Source organism: Bos indicus, chromosome X, assembly GCF_029378745.1.
Source record: "Bos indicus isolate NIAB-ARS_2022 breed Sahiwal x Tharparkar chromosome X, NIAB-ARS_B.indTharparkar_mat_pri_1.0, whole genome shotgun sequence".
Classification (NCBI taxonomy): domain Eukaryota; kingdom Metazoa; phylum Chordata; class Mammalia; order Artiodactyla; family Bovidae; genus Bos; species Bos indicus.
In genome coordinates this window covers 71,664,434-71,680,689 of record NC_091789.1, presented here as the reverse complement: position 1 = coordinate 71,680,689, position 16,256 = coordinate 71,664,434, and the positions used below count along the sequence as shown (strand labels likewise).

At 36.0% G+C, this 16,256-nt stretch overlaps 1 protein-coding gene across 2 annotated transcripts in view; it reads left to right on the top strand.

The window, feature by feature from the left end:
- Positions 1–16,256, top strand: part of DACH2 (dachshund family transcription factor 2) — an 873,940-nt gene that overhangs the window by 179,643 nt on the left and 678,041 nt on the right. The gene's annotated exons all lie outside the window — the stretch shown is intronic.

The window sequence follows — 16,256 nt, the reverse complement described above, 5'->3', positions numbered from 1 at the left end:
CTTGCACCTCCTAGGTCTAAGCCGCTCAGGTTCAGACACTCGGGTAGTCCTCAGATGCACAGACTCGGTTGGGCCTGCGTTTTGTGCCCTTCCCAGATCCGAACGGCTCAGACAAGAAAGACACTTGTCTTTCAATAATGAGGTGTTTGGCGAGCGCAGTTGCTGTGACTTATTGCCTCCCCACCACACGGTTATCTGGGTGTACAACCAGTGCACCTTCTCAGGCGGATGTTGACTGTCCAGAACCCCAACAAGTTTTAGTTAGCAAAGAAGCCTGCTTACAGTTTTGTAGATAATGTCTCTCTGGGGCTGCGATTGCCCCCTTCCAGCTCTGGCTGCCTGTCATTGGAGGGGGACGGTCTGCAGCCGGCTATCTCTGTACAGTCCTTTGTTCCGTGTGTGGGCCTGGCAGTGTCTTAGGTTAGGGCTGGCTTTTCGCGTGGTAGATATCCCACAGTCTGGTTTGCTAGCCCAAATTATTTCGCTCAGGTAGCGCTCGGGTATTCAGGCCAGATCCTTACTCTAAGTGATGCAGCCCACGCCGCACCTCTCTGCCCAGCCCCCGCTTGCTAATGGCAGATGTAGGCATCTGTGCTGCTTCTCTGCTGGGGGAGTTACCATAGGGCTCGTCATCTGTGGGTTTTAATTGTTTATTTATTTTTCCTCCCTGTTATGTTGCCCTCTGTGCTTCCAAGGCTCGGCACAGACTCGGCAGTGAGAATGTTTCCTGGTGTTTGGAAACTTCTCTTTTTTTAAGACTCCCTTCCCAGGTTGGAACTCCGTCCCTCCCTCTTTGTCTCTTTTTTTGTCTTTTATATTTTTTCCTACCTCCTTTCGAAGACAATGGGTTGCTTTTCTGGGTGCCTGATGTTCTCTGCTGGCATTCAGAAGTTGTTTTGTGGAATTTACTCAGCGTTTAAATGTTCTTTTGATGAATTTTTGGGAAAAAAGTGTTCTCCCCGTCCTATTCCTCCGCCATCTTAGCTCCTCCTGTTAATTTATAAAATGGAAAAAACATAAAATAGAAAAGAGCAAGTTGACTTTTTCAAGGTAATTCGTTAAATATTCTTACACATCAAATTAATCTCATTCAAAGTTTGAATGGGAAGCTTCATTTTTACAGTTATCTTTGTCTTTCTATGAATCTTCTCATCATAGTTCTTTTGCATCTCATGGAGCATAATCATTTTTAGAAGCATAACCAGAATCTAATGAATTATGGAAGCTAAGCTGAACAGTAGTGCTCTGAGCTGGTTTTCTCTGTATATTCTTAGTTATATTAACTTGTCTGTATTATATTTAATCAGTATTTTTATTAATACATAGCATTTATTATTTTTATTATGTACAAACAGGATTACAAATCATTTTGCACTTGGTTCTGTGTTTTAGTTTTAAGATATAGGCATGAAAACTATTTCCTGACTTTTAGAGCTTTGAAATGCCTGGGCACACAATGTATTACAAAATAGAAACAATCTGAGCTCTCTATAAGGAAATGTGTATGTAAATGTCCCTCTTATAGAAGCCACTACAATTATAGGGTCAGGCCAAAAAAGTAATGCTTTTATCTTTAGAGTAAAATTCTATGTTGTGACATTCATCATATATTTAAATACATTAGAACAGAATAATATTATTTTTGCTAAACTTTTTCATGGTTTCTCCAAACACCTAGCCTTAATAAGGTAATGCTTGGGTATTACCTCTGTGTTTTTAAATTCATTCTTTATTCACCTGCAAATCAAAGGAAGAAACTGAATTGCTTATACCTGTGTACACTTGATTAAATGGAGTGAACCGATGAACGGATGCCAATAAAGATCCCGTTTATGTATTTCTGTATTTTCTTTTCCTCTGAATACCCATCAGACAAACGTATTGATAGTAATCTTCTCCCTTTTATTCCAAAGCAAAGGTCTTAGAGACAGAGAAAGTGATATCTGAGTGAAGTTTTTAAGTATGGTTAGGAACTTGATGGGCAGACAAAGGGTATGTGTGTGTGCATGTGTGTGTGTATTGGGAGGTGGGTTTTATAGGCAGTGAAGACACTAGACTTATGGGTTGCTCTCTTCTTCACAACCTATTTTATCTTTTCTCATTCTTCCTGTCACCTCCCCTCCTACCTCACCCCTCTGTTTTTCCCCTACAGAGTTTGGTTTCAGATTATGAGTTGAATAAACTCTGGTGTAGTGTATTATTTAATATTTGCTTAACACCAACACATCTATATAGAAATGATTCTACTGACAAGTTGGATAACCTATAATAAATGTAAATTAATAGAAGCATACAATCTTCTAAGACTGTTTATGAAGAAATAGAAAATTTGAATAGATTGATTACTAATAAGGACATTAATATAGTAGTCAAAAAGCTCCCAGCCAACAAAAGCCAAAGACCAGATAGCCTCACTGGTGAATTCGCCAAAACATTGAAAGAAGATTTAATACCAATCCTTCTCACATTCTTACAAAAAATACTGAGGTGGAAAGAAACCTTCCAAACACATTTTATGAAACATTACCCTGATACCAGAAGCAGACAAGGAGACCACAAAAATAAATAAGTAAATAAAGTTACATCAGTATCCTTGATGAACATGATGCAAAAATCTCCAGCAAAATACTAACAAACCTAATCCAAAAATGCATTAGAATAATCATACACCATGATGAAATGAGTTTTATTCCAGGGATGCAAGGATGGTTTAAAATCTACAAATCAATTAGTGTGACTAAAAAAATGAAGGATACATATATATGATCATCTCAATAGATACATAAAAAGCTTTTGACAAAATTCAACATGCGTTTGTGGTAAGAACGCTCCACAGAGTGGTCATAGAGTCAATATACCTCAACATAATAAAGGCCTTATCTGACATGTCCACAGCTAGCATCATATTCAATGGTGAAAAACTAAAAGCTTTTCCTCTAAGGTCAGGAACAAGACAAAGATGCCTATTCTTGCCACTTTTATTCAACATAGTACTGGAAGTCTTAACCATAGCAGTTAGGCAAGAAAAAAAGAAATTAAAAGGCATTTAAAATAGAAAAGAAGTAAAACTGTCACTTTTTACAGATGAAAGTGAAAGTGAAGTGAAAGTTGCTCAATCATGTCTGATTCTTTACAACCCCATGGAATATACAGTCCATGGAATTCTCCAGGCCAGAATGCTGGAGTGGGTAGCCTTTCTCTTCTCCATAGGATCTTCCCAACCCAGGGATTGAAGCCAGGTTTCCCACATTGCAGGCGGTTTCTTTACCAGCTGAGCCACAAGAGAAGCCCAAGAATACTGGAGTTGGTAGCCTATCCCTTTTCCAACAGATCTTCCCAACCCAGGGAATCGAGCTGGTGTCTCCTGTATTGCAGGTGGATTCCTTACTAACTGAGCTATGAGGGAAGCCCTTCTTACAGATGAGATGATTGTATATAGAAAACCCTAACGATTACACTAAAAGACTGGTAGAACTAATGAAGAAATTCAGTAAAGTTTCAGAATAGAAAATCCATACACAGAAACCTGTGGCATTTCTATACATTCTTAACAAACTCTCAGAGAAATTAAGGAAATGATTCCATTTGCAATTCCATCAAAAAAGAATAAAATACCTATGAAAAAGTTTAACCAAGGAGATGAAAGACCTATATACTGAAAACTAATGACATTAATGGAAAAAAATGAAGAGACCAAAATGGAAAAACTCTGTGCTCATAGATTGGAAGAATTAATATTATTAAAATATCCATTCTACCAAATCTATAGATAAAATACAATCCTTATCAAAATGTCAATGGCACATTTCACAGAACCAGAACAATCATCATATTTTTATGGAACCACAGAAGACCTTGTATAGCCAAAATATTCTTGAGAAAGAACAAAGCTGGATGCATCATATCGCCTGGTTTCAAAATACACTACAAAGCTACAGTAAGGAAAAACAGTGTGGCACTGGCACAAAAACGACAGTTTAATGAAACCCAATGTGGAGCCCAGAAATAAACCCACACATATATTGACAACTAGTCTATGATACAGGAGCAAAGGACTTATAATAGAGGAAGGACAGTCTCTTAAATGGTGTTGAGAAAACTGTATATTGTAAAAGGACAGCTGTCTTTTTACAACACACACAAAAATTAATTCAAAATGGATTAAAGACTTGAATGTAAGTCCTGAAACCATAAAGTTTTTAGAGGAAAATCTAGGTGATGACCACAATGACTTGAATCTGAGAGATATTTTTGTGAATTTGACTTCAAAGGCAAGGGGAACAAAAGCAAAAATAAGCAAGTGGGACTATATCAGACTAAAAAAAACTTCTGTATAGCCAAGAAAACATCATGAAAATGCAGTCTCCTGAATAGGAGAAGATATTTGCAAATCATAGATCCAAGGGATTAATATCCAAAATAAATAAAGAGCTCATACAACTCAGCAGCAAAGAAAACAATTAAGAATGGGCAAAGAATATCTCAGTAGACACTTTTTCAAAAAATATATACAGATGGCAAACAAGTATATAAATATATTCAACATCACTAATTATTAGTAAAATGCAAGTCAGAACCACGAGATGTCACCTCACACTTGTTAGAGTGGTGATTATTGAAAAGACAAGGAATAGCAAATGATGGAAAAGTTGTGGAGAAAAGGATACATCTGTACACTGTTGGTGGGACTGTAAATTGGTGCAGTCATTATGGAAAACAGTATGGAGATACCTCAAAAAATTAAGACCAGAACTACCAAATGACCCATTTATTCCACTTCTGGGTATTTTTCCAAAGAACATGAAAACACTAATTTGAAAGATACACGAACCCAATGTTTGTGGCAGCATTGTTTACAATAGCCAAGACATGGAAACAACCGAAGTGTTCATTGATGGATGAAATATTAAGGCATATGGAATATATATATATATATATATATATATATATATATATATATATATATAAAGATGAACTTATGCCATTTGTGACAACATGGATGGACCTTGAAGGTGTTATGTTAAGTGAAATAAGTCAAATGAAGAAAGAAAAATAGCATATGATTTCACTCATTTGTGGAATATTAAAACAAAACAAACTACAACAAATGAAAATGAACACATAGGTATGGAGAACAGATTGGGGATTGAGGGTGGGTGAATGGGGTCAACTGTATGGTAATGGATGGTAACTAAACTTGTAGTGGTGATCCCTCTGTGGTGTATATAGATGTTGAACTATAATGTTGTATACCTGAAATTGATATAATAATAATAGTAATAATGATAATAATAATTAAACAAAGAACTAACTGAATCTTTCAGCCAAGTTGTAAGAGATAGAAACAATTCTCATTAGAAGATCTGCATTACTAGCTAGGGCTCTCTGAATTTGTGTGTTTCTTCCAGTCACTTTATCCAATGATTAAATAAACTTGTTTACAGTACTAGTCAGAGTACATTTAGTTGAGACAAAAATGTGTTTTCCAAATTATCTCCTCTGAGTCTTCTCAAACACTCATGTGCACAAGCACACACACACACACACACACACACACACACACACATTCCAGATCTGGGTAGTAATTAATGGAATTGTGATAGGGCCCCTCCAACCCTGCTCTGATAATCCTCTTCTTTTTAACCTCTAATATTTGGCCTCCTGCAAACAGTACGGAATAGACTCACCATGAGAATTTCAGCCAGAAGGATTGCCCAGCAGCATGATAACAAAACTGGGTAGGGAAAAAGCCCCTCTTAGGAGCCTATTCTTCCTCTCAACTCATCTTTGATTATTCTTGATTGAAAAAAGAAAAAAATATATATAGTCTCTGTTTTGCTAATGACTGGTGAAAGGATGCTGTGAACTTGGTGTTAAGACTGAAATGTTATGCACTGTCTATAGAAAGCCAGTTTTAACAGTTATATAAGTGTTACTATATAACAATCCTAGTAACAATCTGATGAATGGAGGTTGAATGGAACCTTCAGCTCCTTCGATAAGAAACTAGGCCTGCAGGATATCATTAAAATTTCCATTTTTAAAACTTTCAAATTAGATCCTTGAAAATGATGAGTTAGTGTCATAGAGCCAGGTTGCCTAGCCAGTAGGAAGTGAGATGTTAATGGATGTTATATATCAGTAAAGAATATGCCACAAGAGAAAGGAATAAATAGGACCATCATGGTTTACCTTATGTGCTGTTAACTAAAAAGGATATCTTTAGGTTCTTACAGATAATTTTATTACAATTAAGTTTAATTTCTGTCGGTTCTGATGAAGAATATAAATGCTATTATAAACTTGAAAAATTCAAGGTCAAATGAAGAATTAAGATGAAATATATTGCAATGCAAGTTTCATATGGAAAGATCATCTGTGAGCTGAGCTCAATTTTAATATTATACATTAAAAATGTCCACCCTCGAAAATCTGTGACATCTTGAACACAGGATTTTCTGATATCCTTAGGGCAAGGAAAGGAATCATAAACTTGTGTGGTCGTGTAGAAGACTGATGACCCAGAGGGATGGTACAGGGAGGGTGGAGGGCGGGGGTTCAGGATGGGGAACACGTGTACACCCATGGCAGATTCATGCTGATGTATGGCAAAACAAATACAATATAAACAGTGCTGCGATGAACATTGGGGTACATGTGTCTCTTTCCCTTCTGGTTTCCTCAGTGTGTATGCCCAGCAGTGGGATTGCTGGATCATAAGGCAGTTCTATTTCCAGTTTTTTAAGGAATTAAAAAAAAATACAATATTGTAAAGTAATTAGCCTCCAATTAAAATAGTAAATTTAAATTAAAAAAATAAAGGAAGGTAAAATAAAGTGTTAAATTCTGATTTCAATTGACTAGAATGATTCTCCCTGCACATTTGATTTATCTTTTCATTTTAGATTTGTGGTTCCTTTAAGATTGTTTTTCTATATTTAAATATTCATTGTTTGCATAACATCCATATAATGGTATCCATTTTGTTATATATCTATATGTCTTCTCTTCCTAGAAACATTATAGGCATTTGTAGGATAGTAATATAGAATCAGATGTTTCTATATCAAGATCATTACCACTCTGCAGAATGATCTCTTTCCCAAAGATATTTCCTTCTGAACTTCATATTTCTGTTCTGTTGGCATCTTTATATAAAGCACTGGAGGAGAGATAGATGGAGCATAAGAGTGAAACATTTATCCAGGTACATGGATTAGAATGGACATTTCTAACAATGCATTTTTCTCGTTTTCCCCAAGAAAATAAGATCAACAAATTTTTCATTTTTGAGCACCTTATAAAGATTTAAGGAAAAAGCACACCTTTACATTTTGTAGTATCAACAAAATGCATATTTTCACCCTATTGTTTAATAGTGCAGTAGTGTTATTTATGTAATTGTTATTCTTCCAAAGGCTTGCAGCTAATGTACATTCCTTTTTGATTTGAGTGCATTTCCCTCCCATCCTTTCCTAAGAAGAGATTGAATCTCATTTTATCTTTTGGGTAATGAGAAACTTTAAAAAGCCAATGCTAAATGATTTCCAAGCAAAAAGTTTCAACTCAGATACATGACCAATAAATAAATTTTTCAAAAAACACTTTTACCCCAATGACATTAAAAGAAGCAAAACTGGAGGAGCTAAAATGGCGGAGGAGTAGGATGGGGAGCACACTTTCTCCCCCACAAATTCATCAAAAGAACATTTAAACGCCGAGTAAATTCCACAAAACAACTTCTGAATGCCGTCAGAGGACATCAGGCACCCAGAAAAGCAACCCAAGTCTTCGAAAGGAGAGAGAAGAAATGCAGCTCCACTCACCAGAACACCGACACAAGCTTCCCTAACCAAGAAACCTTGACAAGCCACCTGTACAAACCCACACAGAGCAAGGAAACGCTACAATAAAGAGAACTCCACAAACTGCCAGAATACAGAAAGGACACCCCAAACTCAGCAATTTAAACAAGATGAAGAGACAGAGGAATACCCAGCAGACAAAGGAACAGGATAAATGCCCACCAAACCAAACCAAAGAGGAAGAGATAGGGAATCTACCTGATAAAGAATTCCGAATAACGATAGTGAAATTGATCCAAAATCTTGAAATCAAAATGGAATCACAGATAAATAGCTTGGAGACAAAGATTGAGAAGATGCAAGAAAGGTTTAACAAGGACCTAGAAGAAATAAAAGAGTCAATATAAAATGAATAATGCAACAAATGAAATTAAAAACACTCTGGAGGCAACAAATAGTAGAATAACAGAGGCAGAAGATAGGATTAGTGAATTAGAAGACAGAATGATAGAAATAAATGAATCAGAGAGGATAAAAGAAAAACGAATTAAAAGAAATGAGGACAATCTCAGAGACCTCCAGGACAATATTAAACGCTACAACATTCGAATCATAAGGGTCCCAGAAGAAGAAGACAAAAAGAAAGACCATGAGAAAATACTTGAGGAGATAATAGTTGAAAACTTCCCTAAAATGGGGAAGGAAATAATCACCCAAGTCCAAGAAACCCAGAGAGTCCCAAACAGGATAAACCCAAAGAGAAACACCCCAAGACACATATTAATCAAATTAACAAAGATCAAACACAAAGAACAAATATTAAAAGCAGCATGGGAAAAACAACAAATAACACACAAGGGAATTCCCATTAGGATAACAGCTGATCTTTCAATAGAAACTCTTCAAGCCAGGAGGGAATGGCAAGACATACTTAAAGCAATGAAAGAAAATAACCTACAGCCCAGATTATTGTACCCAGCAAGGATCTCATTCAAATATGAAGGAGAAATCAAAAGCTTCTCAGACAAGCAAAAGTTGAGAGAATTCAGCACCACCAAACCAGCTCTCCAACAAATACTAAAGGATATTCTCTAGACAGGAAACACAAAAACAGTGTATAAACTCGAACCCAAAACAATAAAGTAAATGGCAACGGGATCATACTTATCAGTAATTACCTTAAATGTAAATGGGTTGAATGCCCCAACCAAAAGACAAAGACTGGCTGAATGGATACAAAAACAAGACCCCTACATATGTTGTCTACAAGAGACCCACCTCAAAACAGGGGACACATACAGACTGAAAGTGAAGGGCTGGAAAAAGATTTTCCATGCAAATAGGGACCAAAAGAAAGCAGGAGTAGCAATACTTATATCAGATAAAATAGACTTTAAAACAAAGGCTGTGAAAAGAGACAAAGATGGTCACTACCTAATGATCAAAGGATCAATCCAAGAAGAAGATATAACAATTATAAATATATATGCACCCAACACGGGAGTGCCGCAATATGTAAGACAAATGCTAACAAGTATGAAAGGAGACATTAACAATAACACAATAATAGTGGGAGACTTTAATACCCCACTCACACCTATGGATAGATCAACTAAACAGAAAATTAACAAGGAAATGCAAACGTTAAACGATACAATAGACCAGTTAGACCTAATTGATATCTATAGGACATTTCATCCCAAAACAATGAATTTCACCTTTTTCTCAAGCGCACATGCAACCTTCTCCAGGATAGATCACATCCTGGGCCATAAATCTAGCCTTGGTAAATTAAAAAAAATAGAAATCATTCCAAGCATCTTTTCTGACCACAATGCAGTAAGATTAGATCTCAATTACAGGAGAAAAACTATTAAAAATTCCAACATATGGAGGCTGAACAACACGCTGCTGAATAAACAACAAATCACAGAAGAAATCAAAAAAGAAATCAAAATTTGCATGGAAACGAATGAAAATGAAAACACAACAACTCAAAACCTGTGGGACACTTTAAAAGCAGTCCTAAGGGGAAAGTTCATAGCAATACAAGCATACCTAAAGAAACAAGAAAAAAGTCAAATAAATAACCTAACCCTACACCTAAAGCAACTAGAAAAGGAAGAAATGAAGAACCCCAGGGTTAGTAGAAGGAAAGAAATCTTAAAAATTAGGGCAGAAATAAATGCAAAGGAAACAAAAGAGACCATAGCAAAAATCAACAAAGCCAAAAGCTGGTTCTTTGAAAGGATAAATAAAATTGACAAGCCATTAGCCAGACTCATCAAGAAACAAAGGGAGAAAAATCAAATCAATAAAATTAGAAATGAAAATGGACAGATCACAACAGACAACACAGAAATACAAAGGATCATAAGAGACTACTATCAACAATTATATGCCAATAAAATGGACAATGTGGAAGAAATGGACAAATTCTTAGAAAAGTACAACTTTCCAACATTCGACCAGGAAGAAATAGAAAACCTTAACAGACCCATCACAAGCATGGAAATTGAAACTGTAATCAAAAATCTTCCAGCAAACAAAAGCCCAGGTCCAGACGGCTTCACAGCTGAATTCTACCAAAAATTTAGAGAAGAGCTAACACCTATCCTGCTCAAACTCTTTCAGAAAATTGCAGAGAAAGGTAAACTTCCAAATTCATTCTATGAGGCCACCATCACCCTTTTACCAAAACGTGACAAAGATGCCACACACAAAAAAAGAAAACTACAGGCCAATATCACTGATGAACATAGATGCAAAAATCCTTAACAAAATCTAGCAATCAGAATCCAACAATACATTAAAAAGATCATACACCATGACCGAGTGGGCTTTATCCCAAGGATGCAAGGATTCTTCAATATCCACAAATCAATCAATGTTATACACCACGTTAACAAATTGAAAAACAAAAACCATATGATTATTTCAATAGATTCAGAGAAAGCCTTTGACAAAATTCAACATCCATTTATGATAAAAACTCTCCAGAAAGTAGGAATAGAAGGAACATACCTCAACATAATAAAAGCTATATATGACAAACGCACAGCAAACATTATCCTCAATGGTGAAAAATTGAAAGCATTTCCTCTAAAGTCAGGAACAGGACAAGGGTGCCCACTTTCACCATTACTATTCAACATAGTTTTGGAAGTTTTGGCCACAGCAATCAGGGCAGAAAAAGAAATAAAAGAATCCAAATTGGAAAAGAAGAAATAAAACTCTCACTGTTTGCAGATGACATGATCCTTTACACAGAAAACCCTGAAGACTCCACCAGAAAATTACTAGAACTAATCAATGATTATAGTAAATTTTCAGGATATAAAATCAACACACAGAAATCCCTTGCATTCCTATACACTAATAATGAGAAAAGTGAAAGAGAAATTAAGGAAACAATTCCATTCACCATTGCAACGGAAAAAATAAAATACTTAGGAATATATCTACCTAAAGAAACTAAAGACCTATATATAGAAAACTATAAAACACTGGTGAAAGAAATCAAAGAGGACACTAACAGATGGAGAAATATACCATGTTCATGGATTGGAAGAATCAATATAGTGAAAATGAGTATACTACCCAAAGCAATTTATAGATTCAATGCAATCCCTATCAAGCTACCAACGGTATTCTTCACAGAGCTAGAACAAATAATTTCACAATTTGTATGGAAATACAAAAAACCTCGAATAGCCAAAGCTATCTTGAGAAAGAAGAATGGAACTGGAGGAATCAACCTACCTGACTTTAGGCTCTATTACAAAGCCACACTTATCAAGACAGTATGGTAGTGGCACAAAGACAGAAATATTGATCAATGGAACAAAATAGAAAGCCCAGAGATAAATCCACGCACATATGGACACCTTATCTTTGACAAAGGAGGCAAGAATATGCAATGGATTAAAGACAATCTCTTCAGCAAGTGGTGCTGGGAAAACTGGTCAACCACTTGTAAAAGAATGAAACTAGAACACTTTCTAACACCTTACACAAAAATAAACTCAAAATGGTTTAAAGATCTAAACGTAACACCAGAAACTATAAAACTCCTAGAGGAGAACATAGGCAAAACACTCTCCGACATACATCACAGCAGGATCCTCTATGACCCACCTCCAAGAATATTGGAAATAAAAGCAAAAATAAACAAATGGGACCTAGTTAAACTTAAAAGCTTCTGCACAACAAAGGAAACTATTAGCAAGGTGAAAAGACAGCCTTCAGAATGGGAGAAAATAATAGCAAATGAAGCAACAGACAAACAACTAATCTCAAATATATACAAGCAACTCCTACAGCTCAACTCCAGAAAAATAAATGACCCAATCAAAAAATGGGCCAAAGAACTAAATAGACATTTCTCCAAAGAAGACATACAGATGGCTAACAAACACATGAAAAGATGCTCAACATCACTCATTATCAGAGAAATGCAAATCAAAACCACTATGAGGTATCATTTCACGCCAGTCAGAATGGCTGCGATCCAAAAGTCTACAAGCAATAAATGCTGGAGAGTGTGTGGAGAAAAGGGAACTCTCTTACACTGTTGGTGGGAATGCAAACTAGTACAGCCACTATGGAGAACAGTGTGGAGATTCCTTTAAAAACTGGAAATAGAACTGCCTTATGATCCAGCAATCCCACTGCTGGGCATACACACTGAGGAAACCAGAAGGGAAAGAGACACATGTACCCCACTGTTCATCGCAGCACTGTTTATAATAGCCAGGACATAGAAGCAACCTAGATGCCCATCATCAGATGAATGGATAAGCAAGCTGTGGTACATATACACAATGGAGTATTACTCAGCCATTAAAAAGAATACATTTGACTCAGTTCTAATGAGGTGGATGAAACTGGAGCCTATTATACAGAGTGAAGTAAGCCAGAAAGAAAAACACCAATATAGTATACTAATGCATATATATGGAATTTAGAAAGATGGTAACAATAACCCGGTGTACGAGACAGCAAAAGAGACACGGATGTATAGATCAGTCTTATGGACTCTGTGGGAGAGGAAGAGGGTGGGGAGATTTGGGAGAATAGCATTGAAACATGTATAATATCATGTAGGGAACGAGTCGCCAGTCCAGGTTCAATGCATGGTACTGGATGCTTAGGGCTTGTGCACTGGGACGACCCAGCAGGAGGGGAGGGGAGGGAGGAGGGTTCAATTTGGGGGATGCAGGTATACCTGTGGTGGATTCATTTCGATATTTGGCAAAACTAGTACAATATTGTAAAGTTTAAAAATAAAATTAAAAAAAAATAAAAGAAGCAAAACTTACATGTTAGATAATATTTTAGTGGTAATTTAATATTTGTTTTATTTTTATTAAGCCATTTATTTTGTATTGGGCTATCACCAATTAACAATGTTGTGATAGTTTCAGGTGAACAGCGAAGGGGACTCAGCCATACATATACATGTATCCATTCTCCCCCAGACTTCCCTCTCTTTCAGGCTGCCATATAACATCGAGCAGGGTTCTATGTGCTATACAGTAGGTCCTTGGTGGTTATGCATTTTAAATATGTGTGCAATGTGTACCTATCCATCTCAAATCCCCTAACTATTACTTCCCCCACTAGCAAACAGGAGGTCCTTCTCTTAATTCTGTGAGTCTCTTTCGGTTTTGTAAGTTCTTTTAATGATGATCCAAAATATGCATTTTTTGTAGATGAGTATATTTTGAGGTATAGTATGCATTGTTATTCTTTGGGACCCTTGAAAAATCCATTATTAACAACAATGTTATTAATTCAGAACACATATAAAACCTGAAATAACCTTTTGGAAATGAAAGAACAGCTTGTCTTTTTTTCTGCCCCATCTGGCAATTTGCTAAAATTTGAAAAACCCTTTAAAGTGTACCTGCTTCTGAAGCATCTTTCAGTAACAATATAAAATTTATAATATTATACATACTTTTATTATTTTGTGTGTAGACCTTCTGCCTATTTTTTGTCATTATTGTTTTAATTGGAGTGTTTAAAGTCACCAGAGGTAAATTGCGACTATTACTTGATGTTATAGTTTTAAAATACGTGGTTGGTATCTAAGGATGCTGGTTATTGAAATAATGATACCTTTTCAGCTTATATATGATTTTTTCTATTGAATAATTTTTATTGCATTATTTGATCCCAATATTTCAAAATGAGAATTCCAATGATTTTCTTGATATCTTATCACAGGATAAAGAGAGATGTAATGATGTTTCAGTGTGTATAATCATACCAAGATTATTATTCATCTTGTTAACACTTTTTCTCTCTGCAAAATAAAATTGTTTCATAATTAAGTATAGTGTTTAAAGAAGGGCTTTATTTGCAAGGTGTCAAGATACAGTGAACTTAATTGGTGTACAGTGACTTTATAATTTTTTATTCGGTAGATACAAGCATTTTTGTATTATCACAAAAGATATAAACTTAATAAACTATTCATTTTTATAAAATATTCTAAACCCAGTGTACAGCTTGTATCATATGACAGAATGTTGAATATTTTGACATGAAAATGAAGTTGAATAGAAGAATTCAGAGTAAATTATATCCATTTTCTCTATGGAGGTACAGATTCAAAGGATTTCTTTTACAGCATTTAAAAAATAATAAAGACCACCACTCATTTAAAAATTCAGAGATAGAAAATTTACTTACCAGATGTTACCTTGATGGTACCAAAGATGATATAGTAAATGAACATCTGATCCCTATTAGTAAATCTCTTTAATACCTCCAAATGATTATACTTATAGTCAAACATATTGAATTATGTCAGAAAATCCTTGGATTATTTTTGCTTTTCACTGGATAAATATTCATTGTGTATTTAATGAGTGTCGGTCTTTAGAACAATGCTACTGCTGCTGTTGCTAAGTCGCTTCAGTCATGTCCAACCCTGTGTGACCCCATAGACGGCAGCCCACCAGGCTCCCCCTTCCCTGGTATTCTCCAGGCAAGAACACTGGAGTGCGTTGCCATTTCCTTCTCCAATGCAGGAAAGTGAAAAGTGAAAGTGAAGTTGCTCAGTCGTGTCCAACTCTTAGTGACCCCATGAACTGCAACCTACCAGGCTCTTCCATCCATGGGGTTTTCCAGGCAAGAGTACTGGAGTGGGACTTAAATATTAAATTAAGAAAGTGTTGAGAGTTTACATAGTCATTATAGCCCAGGACAAAGATAAATGTAAAATTTAGACTAGTCCATGATTTGAGTTATACTGTGAGGTATAAATCCAGAGAGAGAGAATTTTTAGAGCATTAATTTTAACAATGGAAGTCATTGAAATATAATGTATATAGGTGTGTATATATATGTATATGTATATATGCAGAATGAAGCAGGACAAAGACTAATAGAGTTTGCCAAGAAAATGCACTGGTCATCGCAAACACCCTCTTCTAACAACACAAGAGAAGACTCTACACATGGACATCACCAGATGGTCAACACTGAAATCAGATTGATTATATTATTTGCAGCCAAAGATGGAGAAGCTCTATACAGTCAACAAAAACAAGACAAGGAGCTGACTATGGCTCAGATCATCAATTCCTTATTAACAAATTCATACTTAAATTGAAGAAAGTAGGGAAAATCACTAGACCATTCAGGTATGACCTAAATCAAATCCCTTATGATTATATAGTGGAAGTGAGAATAGATTTAGGGGCCTAGATCTGATAGATAGAGTGCCTGATGAACTATGGACTGAGGTTCGTGACATTGTACAGGAGACAGGGATCAAGACCATCCCCATGGAAAAGAAATGTAAAAAAGCAAAATGGCTGTCTGGGGAGGCTTACAAATAGCTGTGAAAAGAAGAGAAGTGAAAAGCAAAGGAGAAAAGGTAAAATATTAGCATCTGAATGCAGAGTTCCAAAGAATAGCAAGAAGAAATAAGAAAGCATTCCTCAGCGATCAATGCAAAGAAATAGAGGAAAACAACAGAATGGGAAAGACTAGAGATCTCTTGAAGAAAATTAGAGATACCAAGGGAACATTTCATGCAAAGATGGGCTCAATAAAGGACACAAATGGTATGGACCTAAAAGAAGCAGAAGATATTAAGAAGAGATGGCAAGAATACACAGAAGAACTGTACCAAGAAGATCTTCATGACCCACATAATCATGATGGTGTGATCACTCATCTAGAGCCAGACATCCTGGAATGTGAAGTCATGTGGGCCTTAGAAAGCATCACTATGAACAAAGCTAGTGGAGGTGATGGAACTCCAGTTGAGCTATTTCAAATCCTGAAAGATGATGCTATGAAAGCACTGCACTCAATATGCCAGCAAATTTAGAAAACTCAGCAGTGGTCACAGGACTGGAAAAGGTCAGTTTTCATTCCAATCCCAAAGAAGGGCAATTCCAAAGAATGCCCAAACTACCACACAATTGCACT